This window comes from Pagrus pagrus (assembly GCF_965226575.1).
Source record: "Pagrus pagrus genome assembly, chromosome: 4".
NCBI classification, from domain to species: Eukaryota; Metazoa; Chordata; class Actinopteri; order Spariformes; family Sparidae; genus Pagrus; species Pagrus pagrus.
Genome location: NC_140188.1, coordinates 29,540,034 through 29,553,224, shown reverse-complemented (window position 1 = coordinate 29,553,224; position 13,191 = coordinate 29,540,034).

Here is a 13,191-nt window from a genome sequence, read left to right as displayed (position 1 = left end):
ATATTATTGTTTTGTTTAAGGCTTTAAGGCACGTTCAAGACGTCATCATGTTCTGTGTGTCATCTGTCTGTCTGAGCATATTGTAGAAAAGCAGAGTGCTGCTTGTATTGGACAGAGCAATGACGGTGATGAAACCTGCTGTATTTGTTTACAAAAATATGCCTAAAGGCTAAAGAGAGAGCCAAGTCAAGCTTTGCTTATCCTCCATACGCAAGAAGTTGGCGCAACTCAAATTTAGAGTCATTTATATTCAATGCCCTACATGTTAGGAAAAGGGACATACCTGTTTAATGTATTTTAATGTACATATATAAATTATACTTTAATAACATGAAGCTGATGATACTTGTGTACTTTTTATTACATGAAGCTGATAATGTGTGTGTGTTTTTGTTGCTAATCCTTTAACTGCAGTCAAAGCACTGGTATCACACTGGAAACACTCCACCAAAAGTACAAGTGCTGAATTCAGTATGAAAAGTAAGAGTGCTCGTTCTGCATTACAATGATTGCCGTCAGTGTTTTATATGTGATGGTGTTGGATTAATATGTGTTGCATAAGCATTTTACAGCTGTAGATGTTTAAGATTGAGCTCACTGTGACTAAGTCATAAACTGTTGGATAGTTGCTAGCAATGTGTCATGTTGTATAACATCATCATCCAAAGGATTTTATTGTTTTGTTGCCTACCATTTGCATACCTGTGGAATCAGGCTACCATGCAAAGTGCTGGCCAAATGTGCAGAAGTGTTGCTCTTCAACATTGTGCACAGGGTGACTTCAACATCTAGACAAGAGAAGCCAGGACTTCAGCTGCCAATACTGCAAATTCACTAACAAGACCACGCCGCAGGTCAAGACTCAGAATGGGGGTAAGTCTCGATGGGTGCACATCTTAGTCGGCGTGGCTTCATCATCCACCCGTGGTTCCTGTGCTGGAATGGCCTGGGTGTCTGGTCTGGAGGATCTTCTTGCCATGGGGTGGCGATGTCGAAGACTGGGCTGCCGGCGATCCTGTGAGAGAGGATAGTGCAAAGGAGAGGGTCTGGGGGGGAGGTTTATCAGAACTTGAGACGAATGGAAGAACACTGGTTAGGCATGCTTATATGAGTTGCAGGTGATTGAATCAGGTTGACGTAGGTGGTTGTGTTAATGAGACACAGGTGGTTAGGTTGATGAGACTCAGGTAATTGGTTGAGACGCAGGCAGTTGGATTGGCTGGGCCTGGGTGGCAGATCAGCGAGAAGGGGCGGCGTCCTGAACCTTAGTTGTAATAACTCCATGAGTGGACAACTCTTTCAGTAAAATTCATACCAAAAAGAAGACTAAAAGCTGAAGTTTATCAAAATTAAAAGTACTACGTTTTGAGATAATTAAAAAAATGAAGTACATTATTTCCCTCTTACACATTATAGTGTAAAACTATATGTTGTTACATTATATCATTAAGTATAAATGGTGAACACTGCAATTGTATGATGTGCTGAAATAAATTTGCATTGCACAATGTAAATATAGTTTAATTTCTGTAAGATGTGCTGTGAAGAAATAGTCTGAAGGTAATACTTATGAGGAGATTATGGCACCAGTCAAATGTAATTGGCAACATGGGGTAGAAGGACTTCTATGCATATTTATTAGATTAGATTAGATTAGATTGACTTTATTCATCCCACAAAGGGGCAATTCACTTTTTACAACAGCTCATGATGCAACAAGTAAAGGAAAAAGAATCCGACAAATACAGATAAAGATACATAGAAAATAAATAGAAAAAAATAAGATATTTACAAAAAACAAAGTGAGTAGTGATTGTTCAGGTAGTGCTTGAGTTTAACAGTCTGATGACTGTGGGGATAAATGATCTGCGGTAGCGCTGGGGGAGGGGAGGTGTGACAGACTGAACATCTCCCACTCCACATACTGCACACTGAATTTATTTTGCTGTTGAAATGTACATAATCACGCATTGTCGATTTCTTTGATGTACCATATAAAGTGTGTTTGTATGGGTGACCTGCCCAAGCCTTTTAGGTAAAAGTAATGATTTTGTCTTTGAGGCATCATCACAGAGACGACTAATTTTCTCACAGCCTAACTACATATTTGGTGGTATCTTTGGTAGGTTGAGTGGAGTCACTGAAGTGACAGGCATAGTGATTTCTCAGTTTGCAGAGATTGTGGCACTTATTGTGCTGTATCTGCTTGGGTGCAGACGATTTTCTGCTTGCTCTCACTTCTGCTTGCCTTTTTTCCACTATTATTCTTTTTTTCTTCACTGAGAGATGACAGGCAGTGACTCCTGGATATTTAGAAACGACTGGGAGCATAATTAATTGGCGATAAAGTACATTGCTGGCTCATTTCAACATTTTTTTTCCGAACTCTTCAACACTTTCTGAACGAGGCCTAAGAGGTAGCACAAGCCTGTTAGCAACTAACTAGCAAGCTAACTAGCAACAGGATGCCACCCTTCACCACTGACGATTTCCACAAACTCATGCAGAAGATCACTTTGTTGGAAACAAAAATCCACAGATTAGAAGTTAATGTGGAGGTTAACGGACTGTGTGGAAATGAAAGCACTCTTCCTTTCAGCGGAAAAGAGAACGCTAACACACAGCTACCTAGCACTGATTGGAAACGGGAGTGCTGTGATCTCCGCAGTAAATCTTCACATGGAAGTTCTCCCTGGAACACTCTTGGGGCAAAGCCGAAGAAGAACTCTGCTCCTTATAACAGGAGCTAAAGGAAAGACCAACAGCAAACATCCCGTACAACAAACTGTCAAAATGCAAAACAGATTTGCTCCACTATGCCGAGATTCTGCATCTCCATCTGATGACCTGTACCACTCATCGCCACAGAGAAGGGTAAGGTCTGAACGTAAATCAGAAGCTAACAGGCCGCAGGCAAAGCTATCGACTGGGCCCCAAACTCTGATTGTGGGAGATGCCACTGTTAAAGATGTGAGATTCATGTGTGGTGAAAGCATGAAGGTTCGCTTTTTTCCAAAGGATATGGTTCCTGACATGACAGCGAGAATCCCTGGTATTGTTGCAGCAAATCCAACTGTCAAAAAGATCATTTTGCATATGGGGATGAATGATATTGTGAAGCAGCAGTTTGAAATGCTCAAACAAGATTTTACTGATCTGTTGAACACAGCCAGCACCCTGGATGTTGAGGTTTTAATCAGTGGCCCCCTTCCACCAGTCAGAAGAGGTGCTGAGAGATTCAGCAGATTGATGGCACTGAACACATGGCTTTCCAAAGCATGTAATGTCCATTCTATGCATTTTTTGGACAACTCCAATTTCTTTTGGGACAGCAGACATCTTTTTAAGCAAGATGGACTCTTCCTAAATAGGTCAGGAGTCAAATTGTTTATGGCCAACATATCTTTCTGCCTGCGTCACCAATCTGTTCCCTCCACCAAGGACAAGAGGCAAGACAGGCCGAAACAATAAGATAATCATAAAGGAAACTGAGCACAGCCCCCAGCTGAAGTGAGCTCCACTCATGAGACGTCAGGGTGAACAGGAAGAGGATTCTCTCTGTGAGGTTCAACTGTCTACACCACCTCAAACCCCACCCAGTTCACCATCTAATGTGGGCATGTTGTCGCCTTCGTCCCCCCTCATGGAGTTCACTGACCAAATGAACAAGCTGGTCATCGCTGGGACAGAGTTTACTCCCTGCCCTACTGCAATTTTCTCTCCTCTCATTCCCCTGAAACACCCTCGGCCTTCGGTAAAGTTAGGACACACGCCACCCCCACCCCTTCCATACAGGCATCATCCTCCCCAAGCTGATAAGAGCTCAGCACACTTAGATCTTTCTGTCTCTGACTGCTGATGTTTTATGGGTCCAGGCTCTAAAGATGTCACTCCTGACTATTTCCAGCGAAAGTCGGGGCCCAGTGTACTAGAAGCTTCTTCAGTTCATGTTATAACCGGTAATAGAAAAAGAGTAAATGACCATATATTTAGCTAGAGACTTGGCTGTGGTTCATACAGACCCTTTCCAAAAAATTTGAATATCATGGAAAAGTTTATTTATTTCCATAATTCCATTCAAAAAGTTAAACTTTCATAGACTATAGATTCAGGGCCCACAATTTAAACAATGTCAAGTATTTATTTGTTTATTTGTACATAATTTGGGCTACCAGCTCATAAAACCCATGAAAACAGGAATTCAAAAAATTAGAATACTGTGAAGAAAACACCATTTACTTCTCAGTTTTTGCAGGAAAAAAAGAAATAAATTAGGATCACATCAAATCAATCAAAATATGGTACTTTCAAAACGATATGTCAATCTTCAGTACTTGGTTCGGAATCCCTTTGCCTTAATCACTGCCTTGATGCGCCGTGGCATTGAGGCAATCAGCCTGTGGCATTGCCTGGGAGTTATGGAAGCCCAGATTTCCTTGATGCTTGCTGTCAGCTCTTCTTTGTTTTTGGGTCTGGTGCCCCTCATTTTCCTCTTGATAATACCCCATAGATTCTCAATGGGGTTTAGGTCCGGCGAGTTGGCTGGCTAGTCAAGCACTGTGATGGCATGGGCATCAAACCAGGTTTTGGTGCTTCTGGCGGTATGGGCAGAATATTTCATCTTCCTGCTGGAAGATGAAATCTGCATCTCCATACAGATCCTCAGCAGAAGGAATCATGAAGTCCTCTAAAACATTCTGGTAGACTGTTGTGGTGACCTTGGATTTAAGAAAGCAACACCTGCAACGGACATTGTACCCCAAATCATGACTGACTGTGGATATTTCACACTGGACCTCAAGCAGCTTGGGTTCTGTTCCTCAACCGTCTTCCTCCAAACCCTTGGACCTTGATTCCCGAATGAAAGGCACACTTTACTTTCATCGGAAAAGAGGACCTTGGACCACTGGCCAACAGTCCAGTCCTTCTTCTCCTTGGCCCAGTTGAGACGCTTCCTACGTTGGCTCAGGCTCAGAAGTGGCTTGACCCGAGGAACCCGACAGTTGTAGCCCATCTCCCGGATGCGTCTGAATGTGGTGGTTTTTGAAGCTGTGACTCCCGCCTCATTCCACTCTTTCTGGATCTCTGCCAGATTCTTGAATCTTCTCTGTTTGATAATCGGCTAAAGCCCACGGTCATCTCTTCTGCTGGTGCATCTTCTCCTGCCACATTTTGCCCTTCCACTAGACTTTCCATTGATATGCTTGGACACGGCACTCTGTGAACAGCCAGCCTTCTTAGCTATGAACTTTTGTGGCTTACCCATCGTATGGAGGGTATCAATGATGGTCTTCTGGCCAGTTGTCAAGTCTGCAGTCTTAACCATATTGAACCGAACTGAGACAATTGAACCCAAGTGAAGCAATTTAATGACACCTGGGGAAACCTGTGCAGGTGCTTTGAGTTTAGTAGGTGATTAGTGTGTGACACTCAGTTTAAAACATTCAGGCCCTGCAAAATTTGGGCTGATTTCTTCACAGTATTCTAATTTTTTGAATTCCTGTTTTCGTGGGTTTTATGAGCTGGAAGCCCAAATTATGTACAAATAAACAAATAAATACTTGGAATCGTTTAAATTGTGGGCCCTGAATCTATAATCTATGAAAGTTTAACTTTTTGAATGGAATTATGGAAATAAATAAACTTTTCCATGATATTCTAATTTTTTGGAAAGGGTCTGTATATAAGGTATTTATTGAACATGATGAGAAGACATTCCGACGGTCCGCCATTCCGACCGGGTCAGGGTCAGGGTCAGGGTCAGGGTTCGGAATGGCGCCCTTCTTTCAAAAATAATTAAGGGCCGGCATTCCGAGGAGGGTTTGGGCTCAGGCTGGCAGAGCGCTGGTGGAGAGGAGACTCACGTGGCGCAGGCTGAGGTCACAGGTGAGTGAAACATGGAGGATCCAGTGTAGAGTAGGTTGGTGGCAGAGGTGCTGGAGGCTGGGTCGTACTGTGGCCCAGGAGCTGATCCAGTAGTGGTCCATTAACTGGAGAAGTAGAAGAGAAGCAAAGTTAGATGAATGACGAACAAACAAGAAACACAAGACACTCTGGTATAAGCATGAGCTAACTGAGAGACCATGTACCACATAGAGCTGATGAAAACATCTGGCAGCGAGCACCAATGCGCTGCAGGTGTATGAAAGGCAGCAGCTCCAGCCATACAGGAAACCATGCCCAGCCTCTCAAAGTACCTGGGTAGAGAGCCAGCCTGAGGGGGGCGGGGGGTAAATATAAATGCTGCATTTGCAGCCAGATGGGGGCACCGCTGAGTCCAAATGATTGCTGTTTTTTTTGTTGTTTTTTTGTGGTGAAAACAACTTATAACAGTGAATGCAACACACAAGCATACACATTTATTACATAAACAATAGGCAGTGCAATCATGTAATGAGCAATTTACTCCTTCTGATTTAGGTTAAGTTGAGGCCTGAAGGCACCTCAGTCCTCAATTTATTGATACCACAGGCTCTCCTGTCTTCCGCGCTGTCATCCTGTCCATGTTGCACAGGTCTGTAGACCTCTGATAGAAAAGTGCTGGATGGGGTGAGTTTAGAAGTGTTGTACCAGAGGGGTGTTCAGCCTGCCTTCCCATATTATATAGGTGTTGTTTTAACTGTGTTAGCAGGGTTTTGCTTGTTTCACCTATACATATATATATATATATATATATATATATATATATATAAGATTGCAGGATTGACATATTATGCAGTGAACTCGATTTTTGGTTTCCAGGGTGAAATTGGTAGTGATAAGAGCCCCTACGTCCCTGTGTGGATTGAATAGAAACTTCCTAGATGTAAAGGCCCAATGATTGATTGGCTCACTGTCAGCCATCTGTCTAATAAATGATGCTTTAAGGAATGCATTTGCTTTTTGTTTTTCCTAAACACTGAAATTTCTCTGTATTTGCCCACCTGGTGGTGATTGATCAGGTGGATTTCAAAGCTATTTTTTTACTCTCTGTAAATGCATATATTGTTTGGAGTAGGTGCTGACTAGTGGGAAGCACAGTTCTTATTTGGCGTTTCTGTCTCCCTCGTGGTACCACTGCTCACCAACTTCAAAGAAGCGATGGCGAGGGGCTTCAGCGGGAGACAGAGAGGCCAGGGTGTTGCTATTAATGGACCTAAGGAAGGTTTGCAGTGTCCTCTGTGTCGGCTGTGAAGGAAAATGGAAATTGAGTTGTGTAAGTCTGTTTGATGAGATTCTGTAGAAACGGATAATTTGGGATTTGACTTTACCTTTGAAGGTGTGTTTGGGGTGATAACTGGCTTTTTGTAGGAGAGTGTGAGTGTCTGTGGATTTAGACACAGGCGAGTAGTTTTTTGCTTTGTGTGTTGTGGTGAGCCTTATCAATGAAAACTGTGTTGTCTACAAAGTCCACTACAAAGTGGATCTAGGTGGTATTTTATCTGGATGGACGGGTGGTGTTTATTTAATATAAAGCCAAATTCTTTGAAATTATTTTATCCATATAACTATCCTCCGATTATATAATCTAGAAACCTAAAATAGAATGTGTTTTTTGTTGTGGAATTTTGGCTCTCTTGACCATTCAGGAGAGATGAAGAAGACTCAGGGACACCGATGACTTACGTTGAAATAGTTTATAAAAGAAGATCTTGGAGGAGCAATGATCATGACCATGATAATCCTAACAAGTCTTCCCAAATGCTCAAATTATATCTACAGCTTCAGGAGGCCTCCCTCCCATACATGTTGGTTATCTGTTTAACAAAATAGCAAGGGGGTGAGTTTTCCCACCTCTAGCCAGAGAAGGCGGAGGTAAATAGGTCACAGACACTAAGTCTGCTAACATAGATAGATCGGCCTCCTTATGAGTTTTACGCAAACAGTCAGCTTTGCCTTGGCTTGGTTCGTCAGACATCTGTTCTGTAGACATAGCTACAGTAGCTTTGAATAACTAGGTTTCAGAGACCATGAGATATAATCTCATAGGGCAGTCTTCACTATCGTTATCCAGACTGTAGCGTCTGTACAGGATACATATGACCCCCTATCATATGAGGACAGAATGTCCAGGGAGAATCATATTTTGTCTCCCACAGGTCCCCCTTTTTTGATCATGAGCTCAACACTAATCTCACCAAATTTCAATTTAGGTTAGAGAAGGCTTGGCAGGAATAAACACATGCACTGTCATGCATTCATATTAAGCACAAAATCAATTACATTTTAACATCTTCACACAGTTCAGCATACAGAAATTGTGGTATATTTAAAAACAAACAAACATTGAGACAGTAAAAGTATCACCCATGTAATCTACTAGTACTGTATGTTCCAGGAGTTCTGCCTCCGAGCCCAACTGGACCTTCGTAAGAGGAAGTGCATTTAAATAAAGCCCTTGCAATACTCAGAGTATTGAAGGAATAACAGGCGGAGGTCCTGAGACATACAGGCCTCCTGACAAGAAGCCAGAAATCCCACTTTCGATTTGAAGAGAAATGGAACAAAAAGACCTCTTGCAGTAACTAATCTACATGTATCTGGACAGAACATTAGGTAAACCTCTGATGACAGTGAGGGAAACCCTTATCTGCTTTGTGTTTCTGGTTCTGTTCTTAGACAAACGTTGTTGAGGGTGACAAACTACTCCTTTAAATCTTTCAAAACAAAGAGAATACACATCATTCTTGTCAAGTATGAAATTACTGATCATGTCATCTGATTATTTCCAACACTTATATAGAACACTGCACATATTTTGATTCTTAAGCACACAACACAGATTAATACAGTAGATGAACACACCGTCATCATCTACGTTTCTTAAAGCATATTATTCAATTTATCATGCTGAAATAGATGCTGGGATGCAGGCTCGCTTCTCTTCAGCCCCTGTGTTTTGCATGCTTAGAGGGGGCCACTACCTTGGATAGGTTACTAGTACGATCACTAGGTAGCATGATGTTGTCTTCTGCTGCAAATCCCTGAGTTGATCTTATTCATCACACATTGCCTTAAAACGTTTTATGACTGGAAATTAATTAACAACAATCATAAAAGTATAGCTGTAAACATTTGAAAAAGTGATTAGTGCACTGATTACTTAATATCAAAACATTTTAATGAGATTGGATTAAAATCATTCTAACAAAAAAATAGAAATCGTCATAGTAATATAAACTTGAGAAAATTAGAGACTGATATCACAGTGACTTTATTAGTCACTGTGTGACTAACCACGTCTTCGTCAACAGTTAACCCCTCATCAGTTGGATAACCTGGGGGAATCCATACCTCAGGGGATCACGATCATGAGCATATCTCATATGCATCACATGTGTATCATTATTTACTATGGAGTTACAATGACTCTGTCCTAATTCTTTCTTAACGTTAAACCTATACCCTGAAAGCAGAGATATTGTTTAGATTTTGTGTCAAGACTGGTGGAAGATAAGCTGAACAGTTGTTTTTTCATCAGAGATTGTTGTGGAGCAATTATGTATTTGTGTTTTAAGCATAACAAAGAGAGTTAGGTTGTGGCACACAGTTTGGATTTGAATTATCTGATTGTTCTGTGCAATTAGTCTGTGCTAACGTTAAATACAGCCTGTAACGAAACCCATTGGAACATATGATTGTACATGATTTATGCGTAGTAACATTGTGTGATTTACCTCTGGTGGCAGGTAGTGTCTGTTTACCTCCTTCACCGTCTCCTTCAGCATTTGTAGATACCTGGAATGTTTAAATCTATCGAGAGAATAAGCAGGTGAATAACAACCGTCAGCTTCCTCCTCCATTCTGGCCGCTAAATTATTCCAATTAAAAAACGATAATCAGCTTTAGAGAAAGGGATTGGGGTGAACATAGGAGAATGCATGGATTTTGGCATGTTTTGACGGATCCAACAGTTACTAAGATTTCTTTCTCGTGTATGGTCAAACATTAATTCAACAGTGGCATTGATTTTCTCTGACCTGGGTGCTGTTTGTCCTACTTGTCTTCTTACAGTAGGATGTGTTTTCTGTGCTGTACCCCTGAGTAGGTTAACTGATGAGAAGAACGTGCAGTTTTGTGGGTTTCGAGGGTCGCTTAGATAGCTGGCTGACCATTCAGTGCAATCTGGTTTTCTAGTCACTGCTGTTTGTTGACGTACCATAGATCAGGTACCTCCTCTATCGAACATCTGGGAGTGTAAATGACTCGTGTGGATTCTGCAGATGCATGTCTCAGTTCTACTGGATTTGGATCAATAACATTCCATGTCCATCCTACCCGTGTTATGATTAGGGGATGCTAAGAAATAGCTATTCATTTTGCATCTGTTAATAGGACAGTCAATGACTCCCCCACAGCTCTCTTATCTCTATGAAGGGATGAGACCAAAACATGTTTAACAGTCATATCTGTGTCAGTGTGTGTGTGTGTTCTCCTTGCCTCTCTCTGTGTCTTTTGTGTTGTCAACTGGTGTTGAGTGTGTGTGTGTGTGTGTGTGTGTGTGTGTGTGTGTGTAATAGTTTGGAGTGTGTTCGTGTACAGATTTGGTTGTGATTGTGCGTGTCTCGGGGCTCTGCATTCTGGAGCCCAGTGGCCACGTCTGCCACAGTTTCGACACACGCCTTTTTTTCCTGTTGTTGTAATTCCAGCGCTGTTAGTTATTACCAGTTTCAGATCGAGGTTGATTACTGTTTTTGGGCATTTGCTTAGTGCAAGGTGAGGATATTTTAATATCAAAGATTTGATTTCTGCCGTGGTTGTTCAAGTCATGATGGCATTGATAATTTATAGCAGGATGTGATGTGTAGATTAAGATTTATGTTACGAGTTATGTGTTCTGGGAGAGGTATTTCAGTCGCTAAGAGCAGTGCACAGAGGGTGTTTGGGGATGCATTACTTCCTCTTTTCTTAGCCCATTTGTATCACATCGCTTTTGCACAAGCCTCTGTATCTTTAGGATGGGACTGCTGAATCTTTTCAAAATCAGCCTTACCTACATCCAATCTTTTCTCTCCAAACTATGTAAATGTTGAGATGCTATATAGCTGACACTTTCTTCAATCATGCATTTCAGCTCAGCCGACAACCACACATTTCTTCTCATCATCTTTTTCTTGCTTTACACCGGCAACCTCAGACCATTCTTTCACACATTTAACAGTATAGTTGTAATCCCATGCAGGATTACCAACCAGTGGGTTTACATTTGTACAGAGCAATTCAATTTTATCAGGTTCAAATGATCCATCATACGGCCACTCATGCTTTGTCCAATCTCTCATCAATACGGTGAATGGATACGCACACTCCCATCCTTTTTCTCTGCCAACCTTTCCTTCAGGCATGTTCACAGGAAACATGGCACCATAATCAGTTTTGGGCTGAGGTAAACTCAAATCATGTCTTTCTGAATTAGCAGCCTCCCTCGAGCATTCTACATGTTTATCTTTAGCTCTTGCTCTTTGCTGTAGTTAATTATTCCGTTTTGGAGCTGATTTTGGTTTATTCTTTACTGTTTTGGACTGATGAGCACCCTTTGTCACAGATTAGTCAAAACACTTTATATCACATAAGCATTACACCAGCAGAACCAACAGATGAAGGCACATGTTGGGCATTTACACATAATAAACACTTCACAGCATCTAGTGTCTTTATGAGTCTTGACCAGCAATTGGGTTTTTAAAACAATTTTTACACCTCTGAGATAGGGCTCTGTGTTTTGAGATACTCAAAAAAATGTCTATTTCTTGCACGCTCATTAATATATCGCTCTATGGCCACTGACCTATAGAGTCTTATATTCCTAACAGACACAGAGTCACCTTTCTGATCTTGCCTATATCGAAATAGATTCTACTCAATAATCCACCCCGGAATGTCTTCCCACGGATATGGGCTGACAGTTTGCTCCCTCTGTGTCAGGCACAGCCCAAACCAATTGCTATAACTCTTTTAGAATATTTCCAATATTGATTGTACTTTACACAGTTTAGTCATATCCAATATTCACAATTTCATTATTGTTGGTCAAATTTGCAATTTGTTTTCAACTTTCTTCAAGTTTGAATTGTTTTCAGCCGAAATACACAGATTATTTTAGATCTCGTCAAACTCAGACATAGCAAGGGCAAAAATAAAGAATTTTGCACTTACCAGAATGTCCTGGAAGAATCATATTTATCTTCAGCCCACTGAGGCAATTTATTGTGATTTTGGGCTATATGAAAAAAACTGATTTGATTTAGAACTTTGTCAAAATGTTGTATGGAGCAGCACTCTTTGAAATGCCTTACAGATGTTTCTCCTTTCAGAGGACACCATTGCCGCTACGTTAAAGGTGCCATGACACAGGACTGTGTGCACCAACAACCAACAGGTGGCACATTTGAGCAGTCTACAGTTAACACATCAGGGCCCTGAGCTATTCTCTCCTCCCTCTGGTACCAGACACGCTGTTTTGTTACCTCGTTGACTCAGTCCATATCAAAGCGTATGTCGAAGTGCATTAATTAGCAATTTATTGTGTGTCAGAATCAAAATCCTGGCTGGATATTTTTTACTCAGGACTATCTAAAGTAAAGGTTAGTTTATTCCACATAATGTAAGTGAATAGCATTCACTGCATGCAGACTTTCTACTTGTAAAGCATGAAGAACCATTTATTTATTTTACATTATTTGCATTAGAGCACCATTTTATACACAGCACATTTATCACTGTGTTGTAATCCATCAGCAATATTTGAGGACATTATCAGTTCACAAAGGTTAACTTACTGTGAAAAGGAATGTTTACTTTGGCCCTAGTGGTTAAGAGCTGTTGCAATGACAAAATCAAACATCACATGCTGAGTAAAGGGCAGCGTGGGATGTTTAATGTTTGGAGCAGAGTCAAACTTACTCAGAATTGATCGAAGAAAATAGTTGACTACAAGCCTGGTATCTTGGCATTGTCATCCTTGAAGGAATGTGCAGAAGAAAATGCTTATAAATTGCGGTATAAGATTTAAAACACAACAATATGAATAGCTCCACAATATCTTAAAATGACTGTAAAAAAAACTGTAAAGCTTTTAACGTTCAATTTATCATATACAGTGATGTTACAACATCAGCAATGCATTGGCGAATGCATCAATACTGTAAAAAAACAGATGTATAAAACGTATGTCTATACATGTATTACAACTGACTTGAAATGAATTGGATT